This window comes from Cervus elaphus, chromosome 12, assembly GCF_910594005.1.
Source record: "Cervus elaphus chromosome 12, mCerEla1.1, whole genome shotgun sequence".
NCBI lineage: Eukaryota > Metazoa > Chordata > Mammalia > Artiodactyla > Cervidae > Cervus > Cervus elaphus.
The window spans coordinates 99,010,652-99,021,135 of NC_057826.1; the positions used below are offsets into that span (position 1 = coordinate 99,010,652).

Consider the following 10,484-nt stretch of genomic DNA (forward strand, 5'->3'; position numbering starts at 1 on the left):
TTCCTAGGTCCTCCTGGGACTGCCTATGAAGAAACAGGCTGTAAGAGTGTGTCTGAGAGTGCTGAGTGCCATCTAGTCTGGTTACCTAATGAGTTTACCTGCCATTGGAAATGATTCAGTGGCAAGGAATTGAAAGTCCCATGTTTGCTGCAGAAATCCAAGAGGTCTGACCAAAGATATTGCTGTTACAAGTAAGAAAACAGCAACTGGATGGATCTTCAGGCAGTTGCTACTCTGCACCATTTTAGGACCACCTGAAAGAAAATGCTGATTTAGCCAACAAGGTCCAGGATCCAGCTTCACACTCAGTATGTGTCCATGCAGTATCCAAGCATTTTCCAGACAGACCTAGGATCACTGGATCTCTCCTACAGAGAAAACCTGATGGAACAAACGTTTGGATGTTAGTTTGCTTTTTCCCTGTGAGTGTGCGACCGTCCTGACTGTAACTCAGTCAGGGGAAGTTCTTACTGAAAAATGAAATCCAAGCAAGCGTTTTAGAGCAGTGAGTTACTCTCAGCACACAGAATGCTAGGAAATCTATGTTTCTTTGATGAAAGAAAAACATAAAAGTAGAGTGTTTTTCATGCATCTGTCTATCAGGAACTGTCTAGATTGTAAGATGTCAGAACTCCAGGTTTGCACAGAGACCCTAATTTCCAGTCAGCCAGTGTATTTTCCTGCACTTTCCGAGCCTTTTGAACATATTCCTAGCTCATATTGGGTCTGTCCCTCAGGAAAAAGGCTTAGGAAATTATCTAAAATGCTGAGTGCCATAATGTTGTTACCTTGATTAGTTGACAATCTATTGGAAATGATCCTGCCACAAGGAGTTGCAAGCTGCCTGTTTGCATAGAAATAGAAATAATTTGACCAAACCCATTTATGTCATAAGTAGGAAATTGTCCATTGGATGGATTCTCAGGCAGCTGTCAGCCCACACCCTTTTAATGCCAACAGAGAGAAAAGGTGAGTTTTGCCAACAAGGTTCAATATCCAGGTTCACACTCAGTATGTGTCCCTGCAGTGTCCAAGACTTTTCCGAACAGATCTAGGATCACTAGATCTCTCCTGCAGAGAAAACTTGATGGAACTTTTACTCTGAAGCAGGGTCAGTCTTGTTGAGGTGACTCCTTCCCCAAGGCCACAGCTGGGAGGCCTCACACCAAGGCCATAGAAGTGGGGCCCAGAACCAAGGTCACCTGTGAATCTGACTGGGCCCCCTTTGCAACTGTTACCAAAAGCACCTGATCATCGCTAATGAGCTTCCTGACTCCCTACCAGGCAAAGATGCCCACTCCAGTAAACACCCTATGGTACCCCACCCAATCACCTAATATCAACCTTCCAGCAGGAATTTTCTTTGTCTTGAAACTGTAAAAATTGGCTCTTAACCCAGGAAATCAGTCAACTTTCCCTAGTCTGTCAGGTGGTTGGCCCCCTGAGCTCACAGTGTCCACACTATCTCTGCTCCTTGTTCTTAATACAAACTCACTCCCTTCTGAAATGCTCTATGTCTGGACATTCTTTTCCAACTCGTGCTCAGACGGCCTCAACAAGCCTCCCATCACCAGGGCCACTTTCCTGGATCACACTCACCACTTGCTTGTCCACTCCCAGCTCAGAGCAGAAAGGCCCCCTCAGCCTGGTCCTTCCCTCTCACGTCCAGTGCCTGGTCACCAGGAGCTCCCACCGTCCCTGGGCAGGCTGTCTTCTGTGTCCTGCAGAGGCCTCTGTGGTGTCAGGTGAAGAAACAAGAGGCACCCATGAAGCCTCCCAGTCCAGCACAGCAACCAGTACCCACCTACTGAGCTCTTCACTCTGGACGGGCCTGGGGGCGTTTCAGGGAACGTCCCCCAACATGTCCTTGTTCTCATCTAATTCCAGCACTGCCCACGTGAGAGTCACTAAGCTACTCTGTGATGACTGCACAGAGAGAATACTTGTTCACTCGCCCCTCCCAGGATACATGGTTCTTATGGGCAGGTGCCTCCCAGGATATGGGGCTCACCTGGGCAGGTACCCTGCAGGGCTCAGCACCCAGGAACTGTGCACAGAGCCCTCATTGCAAAGAGCCCCCAGCTCCTCTGTTGGACAGATCTGACCTTGATACCCTCAGAGGAGGACCTGAGGTAACATACAGCAGCTTCAGGATAGCTTTGTGACCTTGGGCTTCACTGGTTGCAGCCTCCTTCCAGCAGGTTTTCCAGAGGGTCCCATAGCACCTGGGCACTGAGTCTGTCTCCACCCACCACCCATCCTCTCCCTGACCCCTGGGTCCCTCTCATTAGAAGAAGGCCTTCCTGAAATCCTCTCCCACTTATAGGTCAGATAAAAAGATTAGAAAACAAGTCAGAGCAGCAGCCCCATATCCATCCTGATCCAAAGGACCCACACCTGTTCCTGGAACCCTGGCCAGGACAACGAGGCCCATTTTCTGAAACCACAAGCCCAGGTGGGCAGACTGGCTGAACTGACTGGCCTGCCTTTGGATATGTGCCTGGGTTGAGGTCTATATAAATCCCCTCAAGTGCCTGCAGCTGTACCTGATGCTGTCTTTCTGCTTAGATCTTGCAGGGCTGGCTTGGTAAGAGATAGTGAGGGCCCATGGTGTTTCGGGGGATTGGGTCTGTGTTGGGCTCTGCTGGACCTTCTGCAGGAGGTGCTAGGCTGTCACTTGCTAAGGATGGGCTGTGTCGCCTGTTCCTGCTGTTGGAAATCTTCTCAGGCAGAGATGAGGAAGCGAGAAAACAGGCAATGGGAGCAGGACAGGAGGAGTAACTCAGGTAGGAAAGTGCAAAGCTTCCAGGTCACCCAGGCCAGGACCATCCTGCCTGACCTACAGCAGCCACGTCAGTAAGCATGCTGTCGCTGGAGTGGCTCCACTTTTCTCCAGCCTGTGAGGTCTTTGCACATATTCAAGTGTTTTATCTGTGAAGGGTGGATGAGTTTCAGGAATGGCTAGCCTGGGGGTCAGCCAGCATTTACTTAGAGATGACTCCGTGGAGTCTCCCAGCATCCCACTGAGGACCCTCCTTGGGAGGGGAGGGGGTGGAGTATGTGCAAGGGCTGCTGGCTACACATGAGTAGGTCCCCATCCCTGACCATCTTCAGAATTGCTCATCCCTGAAGCAAGTGCCCTAATTGGGCTTTCACCTGTGCAACTGGTGGCTTCTTAATTAGCAATGTGGCCATTGATATTAAATGTCCTTCATCAGGACTGAGATGTTACACCACATGTACTGGTGTAAGAACCTGGGGAGGCGTGTGCATCCAGTACCCCTAGGCACAGGCTCCAGACTTGACCCCTCAACATTCTGGAGCCCAGCCACTGCTTTCTCATTTCTGAGGGCCCAGTGCTGATTTGAAGGGTTCTGTAATCCACCCTTCATCTGCTTTAATGAGACCCACATTTCTAGGATCCTACAGAGCAGGGTCTGTGTGGCTGCTCTGTGGCTTCTCTAACATGATCACAAGCTGGGTGGTTTAAAACAACAGGAGTTCATCCTCCCCCAGTCCTGGAGACCAGACATCGGCAATCAAGGTGGCACAGGGCTGAGGACCCTCCAGAGGCTCCAGGATAGGATCATTCCTGCCTTTTCCAACTTCAGGGGCTCCAGGGGTCCCTGGGCTTGTGGCACCCTCCCTCTCATCTCTGCCTCTGCCTTTAAGAGGCTTCCCCTTTGTGTCCTCTTTCATCTCTTTGAAGGAGTCTGTCAGTTGGATTAAAGGTCACCCTAACCCTAGATGACCTTACCTTGCTATCCTTAACTACATCTACAAAGACTCTTTTCCCAGATACGGCCCTGTTCTGGGGGGACACATCTTTGGTGGCCACCATTTACCCCATTCTCTCTGTATCAAATAACCCTCATTTTAGGAGATCACCACAGGCCCATAAAGACGGCACAGAGAGCGGCCACACACATGGAGAGAATGAGGCCCTTGGAGTCACCTGGAACGGATGAAGGCCTGGCTTCATCAGGTGAGGGGAATCACAGGGAGGAGAGGAGTATGGTCTTGTTTAGGCTTCAAAACGACCACGTTGGGGTGGGATGTGAGATGCACAGTGGGAGCGGGGAGCTTGATCAGGGCCTGAGGGGGAGGTTAGGCTTGGGCCAGGGCCATGGGTGTAGAGGGGACTTAGTGTGGGGGTTGGTCATACACCCAGGAGGAAGAGCTCACAGTCACTGGGGCACAAGGACCTGGGAACCTGGGAGGTCTTCGTCTTTCTGAACCTGAAGAGGAAACGTTAAAATTTTACATCACCTCCTGCTCCCTCTGCCTCTGTAACTCAGCTTGCTCCTTGCAAAGTCTGGATCATGTAGGTCATGCAATCTCAGAAAGTGGGGACTTAGAATATTTGGAGCTGGAGCTCGGCTCCCTTGCCTTTGCCCTGGCCCCTGCCAACCTTCTTGATCATGCCTGTTCGTGATAATGAAGAGCCCACGTCCCTGACACTCCCCTCACCCCAGGGGGAGCTCCCCACTCTGCTGGAGCACCTGGCTGTTGGTGGCCACTGACAGCACTCTGCTCTCCTCAGGACCCACTAGGGCTTCAGCTTCGGGATACTGTGAGGTTCAGTTCAGGCAGACGGAATCTGGTCTCCTCAGAACCCACTGGGGCTTCAGTTTGGGGGCATTGTGGGGTTCAGTTCAGGCTGATAGAATTTGATCTCCTCAGGACCTTATGGGGGTTCAGCTTTGTGACATTGTGGGGTTCAGTTCAGGCTGACAGGAGATGGGTCACCACAGGATCCATTGTATTTTGGCTTTGGGGCATTATGGGGTTTAGTTTTGGCTGATGGAATCTAGTCTCCTCAGGATCCACTAGGACTTCAATTTTGGGGCATTGTGGGGTTCAGTTGAGGCTGACAGGACTCTGATCTCCTCAGAACCCATTGGTGCTTCAGCTTTGGGACATTGTGGGGTTCAGTTGAGTCTGACGGGAGTCTGATTTCCTCAAGATTCCTGCAACGATGTGCTGCTGAAAGAAAAAGTGAGGAAAATTGGGAAGAAGCTTCTGTGTGTGGCTGTTGCTGAAAATCTGTCTTAAGAGGACCCAAGACTGTTAGGGCTTGATGTGGAAAGTTGCGGGATTTTAGTCAGTTTTTGTCTGTAGTATAAGATGGTGTCCTATATTGTTCCTTGGTGTGTGGTTTCCATTTTTCCCAGCATGGTTTATTGGGGGGGCGGGGGACTGTCCTTTCCCACGTGTTTGTTCTTAGTTCCTTTCTTGTAAATTAATTACCATGCACCTGTAGGCTTGCTTCTGAGCTCTCTTGACTATTTCTGTGCCAATTCCACATGTTTTCTGGTGACTTTAGGTCCATACTCTAGATTGAAGTCAGGGATAGACAGGCCACCAGCCTGTTCCGCTTTCTCAGGATCCGTTTGGCTCTTCTGGTTCCTTTGTGGCTCCACACAGATGTGAAGATTGCTTTTGTTTCTGTGAAAAATGTCATTGAAATGTTGGCAGTGATTGCATGAATGTGTACATTGCTTTGTTTAGAATGGATATTTTAATGGTATTTTCACCCATAAGCATGGGATATCTTTTTACTTGTGTCCATTCAGTTTCTTTGATCATTGTCTTGTAGTTTTTAGCTTGCAGGTCTTTCAAGTCCTTGGTTAGATTTCTAGTTATGTGGGGGAGGGGATGCAATTGTAAAAGGAATTATTTTCTTAATTTCTCTTTCTGATAGGTCATTATTAGTGTAGAGAATCACAAATAATCTTGCAGTTCTGCTGACTTTCTTTTTTTTTTTTTTGGCCCCGCAGCTCGACATGTTGGATCTTAGTTCCCTGACCAAGGATCAAACCTGTACCCCCTGCAGTGGAAGTGCAGTCTTAACCACTGAACTGCCAGGCAAGTCCGTGAATTCACTTTTTAGTTCTGACAGTTGCTTTGGTGTAGTGTTATGCGGAAAACTAGAATTAAGACATCTCATAGTTTCAGTTCCATCTGGTCATCCACAGCACCCAGGGCATGGTGTCTACTAATGTACTCTTCCTATGGTGCATTTTAATACCATGTGGACTAGTACAAGGCAATTAGCAGCAAACTACTTTAGCTGAATTTGGTTAGGTTAAGTCTTGGCCTCTATTGCAATGTTCGATGTCATCTCTGATTTTCTGGCATGTGACTTACATGGCTGTATTGAAAAGTAACTTACTTTCTAGTAAAATTTCAAATGTGTCTACTTTAAATAGTGGTACAAAATTTTCTACATTCACACCAAATACCGCAATGTGTTTTACCCAAAACATGGTCACTTTCCCGGGGAACCAGCCCACAGCCCCAAAATGGGGGATAATTATGGTTTCCACATTACAATCCCATCCATAGGACCAGTTCAACTTTCATCAGCTGCCCAAGCTTTGTGCAACTGTCTTTCTTCATTCTAATGCAGTTTTCTTTTTCTGGAGCCATCACTGGGGCTTTCCCTCATGTTAAAAACCTTCATGGATTTACAGTGACAAGATGACTGTGATCTGGGTGGCTTTTCAGTGTGGTTTCTTTCACTGAGAATGTTTTTAGTGCTCTTCCATGTTGTGCCATGTGTCATTTTTTTCATTGTGCTTACAAACATATAACAACATTTATTATTTGAGTCATTTTAAGTATGAACTTCTATAGCATTAACTGCACTCACATTGTAAAAATTTCCCCACCGTTCATCTCCAGAATCTTTTCCTTTTCCTGAAGTGACACTGTAACCATTAAATACTCATAACCCCCAATCCCTGGCCATCTTATTCTACTTGGAATTTGTCTTATGTGGATATCTCTTACTAGTGGAATCATAGAACATTTTTCCTTTTGTGTCAGGCTTGTTTCACTTCACCTAATGGCTTGAAGTCTCATCTACATTACAGCATGTATGAGAGTTATTTTGTTTTTAGAGGTTGGATCATATCCCATTGTGTATATACTACATCGGGCTCATCCAGTCATCTGTTGAACACGTGTGCTGCTTCCACCTTTTTGTTCCTATGAATAATGCTGCTATGAATATGGGGTTTGAATATCTGTTCCAGTATTTGGTTTTAAATGTTTTGAGTGTATAACCTGGACCGGAATTGATGGATTCTATGTTAACTCTGTGTTTAAGTTTTTGAAAAGCCCCCTACTATTTTCTGAAGCTGTGGCATTATTTTACTATATTCCTTTATATGGCAGAGTAATGCATCTCATGGATGGAACTGCCCTATTTGCTCTTCCATTCACTTGTTGGTGGACATTTTCATTGTTTTTAACTTGGGCTATCAAGAACACTGCTGCTGTAAAGATTGGTGTACAAGTATATATTTGAACACCTCTTTTAAATTCTTTGGATGTATATCTAGGAGTGGAGTTACCAAAACATATGATATTTCAGTTCAGTCACTCAGTCATGTCCGACTCTTTGTGACCCCATGGACTGCAGCACACCAGGCTTCCCTATCCATCACCAACTCCCAAAGCTTGCTCAAACTCATGTCCATCGAGCTGGTGATGCCATCAACCATCTCATCCTCTGTTATCCCCTTCTGCTCCTGCCTTCAATCTTTCCCAGCATCAGGGTCTTTTCCAATGAGTCAGTTCTTCATATGAAGTGGCCAAGTATTGCAGTTTCAGCTTCAGCATCAGTCCTTCCAATGAATATTCAGGGCTGATTTCCCTTAGGATTGACCTGTTGGATCTCCTTGCAGTCCAAGTGATGCTCAAGAGTCTTCTCCAACACCACAGTTCCAAAGCATCACTTCTTCGGTGCTCAGTTTTCTTTGTAGTCCAGCTGTAACATCTATATATGACTATTGGAACAACCATAGCTTTGAGTACATGGACCTTTGTTGGTAATGTCTCTGCTTTTTAATATGCTATCTAGGTTGGTCATAACTTTTATTCCAAGGAGCAGGTGTCTTTTAATTTCATGGCTGCAGTCACCATCTTCAGTGATTTTGGAGACCCCCCCCACACAATAAAGTCTGTCACCATTTCCATTTCCATTGTTTTCCCATCTATTTGCCATGAAGTGATGGGGCCGGATGCCATGATCTTAGTTTTCTGAATACTGAGTTTTAAGCCAACTTCTTCACTCTCCTCTTTCACTTTCATCAAGAGACTCTTTAGTTCTTCTTTGCTTTCTGCCATAAGAGTGGTGTCATCTGTGTATCTGAAATTATTGATATTTCTCCTGGCAATTTTGATTCCAGCTTGTGCCTCATCCAGCCCCGGGATTTCACATGATATACTCTGCATATAAGTTAAATAAGCAGGGTGCTGTACTCCTTTCCTGATTTGGAACCAGTTCTTTGTTCCATGTCTAGTTCTAATTGTTGCTTCTTCACCTGCATACAGATTTCTCAGGAGGCAGGTAAGGTGGTCTGGTATTCCCATACCTTTCAGAATTTTCCACAGTTTGTGGTGATCTGCACAGTCAAAGGCTTTGGCATTGTTAACAAAGCAGAAGTAAATATTTTTCTGGATGTTTTTCTCTCTTGCTCTTTCAATGATCCAACGGGTGTTGGCAATTTGATCTCTGGTCCCTCTGTCTTTTCTAAATCCAGCTTGAACATCTAGAAATTCATGGTTCACTTACTGTTGAAGCCTGGCTTGGAGAAATTTGATCATTGCTTTGTTAACGTGTGAGATGAGTGCAACTGTGTGGTAGTTGGAACATTCTTTGGCTTTGCCTTTCTTTGGGATTGGAATGATAACTGACCTTTTCCAGTCCTGTGGCCACTGCTGAGTGATATAATGACATTTTTATGTTTTCGAGAAAATGCTTGTTTTGCACACATTGATTGCACCATTTTACCTCTCCACAAGTAAAGTTTTGAGTTTCAATTTTGTACATTTTCGCCAACATTTGTCATTTGTCTTTATTGTTGATTTTCCTCACGTCCATCCTGAGTGCCTTATTAAGGAGGAAGTCATAATGCAGGACCCACATTTGAGGAGAGGGGAGTTAGCTTCATATACTTGATGGACAGCTGAGTCTGTATCAATTATTTAGAATCTTTCTGTGTGAGATTTTTATTCAACATTACTCATAAAACCTAATTTTTACTTTTTCCCAGTTTGGACACCTGAAAATTATTTTAAACTTTTGGGAGGTTCCCTGGTGGCTCAGCCTGTAAAAGCATATGCTTGCAATGCAGGAGACCTGGGTTCAGTCCCTGGCTGGGGAAGATCCCCTGGAGAAGGAAATGGCAACCCACTCCAGTTCTCTTGCCTGGAAAATTTCATCAATGGAGGCGCCTCGTAGCTTACAGTCCATGGGGTTGCAACTTCTGAGCAACTTCTGAGTCTGCAACACGACTGAGCAACTTCACTTTCACTTTCTTTTGGCTATAATCCAGCCAATTAGACTGCTTAGTTCATTCTAGCTTTGGCTATTGAGAGCTTTTTCCATACTCTCCTGCTTTTATTTTACATAATTCAGCTTTAATGGGGCTTTTTGGTCCTTCTTTCTCACATTTTAAGATTATGCTGCTTTACATATTTACTGTCTCAGTCCTGGTATCAGACACATATTTAAAGAGTCCTTGTCCCTTTTTATTAGAGCATATTAATAAAAACTTGTATGTGGGAACTTAATAATCTCAGCAGACAATGCATGGAAATACACATGCATGTATCCAGACTATGCATACACATGGTTATGAAGATTTTCACATGGAGTTATATGTTTCTGTATTAGGCTAAAGATAGTTTATAATGATGTCTCCAACCTGATCTCTTATGACACAGGTATTATAACCTTCTCCTTTTGTCTGCCTGTAACTTCCCACTCCAATGGTAAGAAACCTGGCTTCCACTACTCATCACTTATCAAATTCAGGGCTTGCTCCTTCAATGACTGATATGGTAGTTTCAGTCCTGTTAGCTACAAACCCCCGTGGAAAGAACTTACAGAGCCCATTGTTTATGTATGGTACATTTTGCCTTTGGCCTGCAGATTCCATTCAATTACACAGTGAACTTAGGTCAGATAATTTTGTCCTAACAGTGAGAGTGGCTTTTTAAAAATTTTCTTCTTCCTTTTAAATCTTTTGGCTGTGCCGCGGCATGTGGGGTTTTAGGTCCCTGACCAGGAATTGAACCCACCTTTCCTGCACTGACAACGTGGAGTCTTAACCACTGGGCCCCTAGGGAAGTCTGAAGCTTTTCATGTATTTCTCAATCTGTTAGATTCTTTGTTAAATTCTGCATTCCAGTCTTTGGCACTCCATACCATAAATAAATAAATGTGAATAGGTAATAAATTACTTGTGTTCTGAAAACAAAAATCTATGTACTTAGACAAATGCATAGTGGCAGGTATTCCTCACTAAAGTACCATGTGAAATATTTCAGCCGTATATTCCATAAACTGTTTATCATGTCTGTTTTACCTTTGCTAGAATGTCTTATAAGATCATACAGTGTGTAGCACTTGAGCCTGGATTCCTTCACTTAGTAATATAAGTGTTAGATTCATGCTTTTCTTTTCTTTC

General features: G+C 45.1%; 1 long non-coding RNA gene across 1 annotated transcript in view; it reads left to right on the forward strand.

Annotated features, from left to right (window-relative positions):
- Positions 1-5,892, forward strand: part of LOC122705918 — a 30,085-nt gene extending 24,193 nt beyond the window's left edge. The window contains exons 2-3 of the long non-coding RNA XR_006344193.1: positions 3,881-3,985; positions 5,781-5,892. This is a non-coding gene — a long non-coding RNA (uncharacterized LOC122705918). The remainder of the gene's footprint in view (positions 1-3,880; positions 3,986-5,780) is intronic.
- The last annotated feature ends 4,592 nt before the right edge of the window (positions 5,893-10,484 follow it).